The sequence below is a fragment of the Strigops habroptila genome, chromosome 15, assembly GCF_004027225.2.
Source record: "Strigops habroptila isolate Jane chromosome 15, bStrHab1.2.pri, whole genome shotgun sequence".
Taxonomy (NCBI): domain Eukaryota; kingdom Metazoa; phylum Chordata; class Aves; order Psittaciformes; family Psittacidae; genus Strigops; species Strigops habroptila.
This window is the reverse complement of record NC_044291.2, coordinates 1,494,870-1,497,859: the sequence shown is the minus strand read 5'-3', so window position 1 is coordinate 1,497,859 and position 2,990 is coordinate 1,494,870.

Here is a 2,990-nt window from a genome sequence, read left to right as displayed (position 1 = left end):
GGCGCGCGGCGAGGGGCGGGGCGGGGCCGCGCCATAGCAACGCGCCGGCCCTGGCGACGCGGCCTAGTGCCGGCTGCGGCCCGGCCCCCTCCCGGCCCTCCCCGCCTCGGCGTCCCGCAGCCTGAAGGGAAGCCCCGGCTCTTGTGAACCTCCGAGGGGAGCGGGAGTCCGCCGTCCAAAGGGAGCGAGGCGGCCACAGAGGCCACACACATGGCCTTTCGCCGGGTGGGGACGCACCTGCTGGCGGCCACCACGTCCCAGACCGCAGCCGCCATGTCCTCACCCCTCAGCACGGGAGGTGCAGGCGGTGTGGTCTCTCGGAGCGTTACCAGAGGCTGATGCCAGCAGCACACCACAAATAAACCTTTCGCGGCTGTGTTCAGAGCCGCGTTTCCCCCAGGAGACTGCCTAAGGAAAGAAAACCCCGAGGTTCAAACAATAAAGATAGGTCGGTGGCGGATTTTGTGGGCAATCTGCTCTAGAAACAGAAGTTTCAATTTCACAAAGCTGCTCGCTGAGGAGAGATTAAAATAGCGCAGCCTTTGGGTCAAGAACTGTTTCATCCTGAAGTGCCTCACTCTGTGGGGAGGAGCTGCTTCCCCTCAGAACTGAAGGTGCGATAAAAGGCTGCACGTAGGATGCTGTGAGCTCCCACGAGGATGTTAGAAACTGTTCTTTTAGTAAATTCAGAGTCGTTGTGCACTAGCAGTGGATTTTACCACCTTTTATAGCTGTAGCCACAGTATGAAAGTCTCCTTTCGTTTGTAAACTCAGGCTCAAGAAATTTCATTACATTAACAGAGGCAGAAAAGCAATAGAGAAAACGGCCCCAGATGGTGACTTCAGAGGAGTTTAAAACTCAGATAATGAAAGAGCAAGGTCCCCGAAAAGGTAATTCTTGCTTCTGTTACACACAAATGCTTCTTTTAATCCTTCAAGAACAAGTAGGAAACAAATGGGTCCAAATGCTTACTTCAGGCCAACCAGTGTAAATACAGAGGTTAGAATCTAGTTTATCATTGTTTCTGGCCAGTAACCCACAGACAGTACAAGGGATTCTCACATACAGTAAAAATGTTCTTCTTTGAGAACCAAGTAACAGATTCTGCCACCTTTGCCTTTTCCTTTCCCAATTCTTTTTCTTTACCATTACCATCTGAAGCGGTTCAGTCACATACCTTCTGCATCCATACCCACAGCTGTAAGTTATGTGGTTGCTTGTATCACATCCCAGCTGAGGGATTTTCCTGTCTCTGTTGTTCCTGGGTACTGTAAGCCACAGAATGAGCTGGTTGCAGTGGCTGAGCCCAACCACTTCAAAGAAATGAGAAATCTTGTGGCAACTGCTAATTAGGATGTTCAGAACCTGCAGCGCCCAAGATATCTTAGAGTGCATTTTATTCAGAAGATTTGTTAAATGGATGAAGATGAAAGAGATGGATTACAGGAAAATTAAATGTAGGGTTTAAACTGAGAAATAATCATTTTCTATGAAAGATAATGACTCCTCTTGAGGCTAGTATCAAGATTTATTGACCCAGGAGGTTAATATTGATCAAAACCAAGGCAAACAAAATATTAGACCTTGAAGGAGAGTAATCTTGATATTGAAGTCTTGCCACTGACTGAACAGGTCAATATATCTGGGTGCCAGAAGCTAAGGTTTTGAACACAGAATGGTGGGGATATTAAACATGTCTGACATGTCCTGTGTATACACTTTTTATTCTCATCAGCAGTAGTTACTTTATAGCTCTGTCCTTCTGTATATAGCATCTTGCAAGGGTTCAGGCTTCACTCACAAACCTAATTGCAAATATAATGGTTATCTTCCTCAAGTGTAACATCTAGCATGGCATAAGGCATCAGTCTGAAATAAAATGAGTCCTTCAACTCATTCACATATATAAGTGGTATTTTTAATAGCTTTCATTCCAAATCCAACAAGGATCCTGCTGCTGCTGCAAAACCATAGTGACAGTAAACTGAAAAACTGCAGTGCTTCAATATATGGATTTGTCATTGTATCCCACAATTTGTCTATAAGTCCAGGAGGAAAAAAAATTGAGTTAAGTTCTACTATAAACTGACAACAGGAAAACATTATTATTGGAAAAAATAACTTATCTGGATTAATTCATCAATGAGGATAAGAGTCAGAGCCTTAAGAAAAGGTACCACAAAGGACATGAAAACAGTTGATAGGAGATCAACAGTTAATGCACTGGGGGCAGCGAGCAGGAGCTGTCTGCAAAACAAAACTAATCCCATTCACCACTGAGAACAGCAATGCATATGCTATGATCTGCAATTCTACTTGATTTCAGTAATAACAAATAAAAGTGAGATTTTGGGAGGATTAATTTTGTTTATTCAGAAAACAATTCAGTATGAAAAGTTAAGGCATCAGTATTGAAAAATAGAAGCATAAAACATATTTCTATTTTCCTCACAAAAGCTAGATTGTAAATATTGTGATTTTAAATATAAGTTTATATATGGCTTATATTTAATTGTCCTGCTTTTCATTTTATTTGAAAGATACCTGAATGTTGATTTTTTTCTAATTTTGCCAAAACAAAAGAATAGGATTATTAATTTCCTCTGTTTTGCTCATTAAAGCACATCCTTCAGCAGCCCATGTTTAGATATAAGATTCAAAGGGCTCACATGAATTGTATGAGAAATAATCTAATCATAGGCACATATTTAATTTTCAGAAACTGAAGTTACTGATAGAAAAATATCCCTTTTAAAGAGCATTACACCAGGGTTTGTCTCATCTGCATAAAGTTGTATATACTAAAACTGAATGGCTTTACATCCTGCCAGGACAAGATCATTCCATATGCCACATCTCTGAAGCCATCTCCAGGCTCCTTTTAACCAGTTCCACAGTGGGGAAAAAAAAAAAATATATATATATATAAAAACCATATGAAACTGATGCAGTGACCTTTAACTCTGCTGTACCCGTCAGGAAAAGTTTT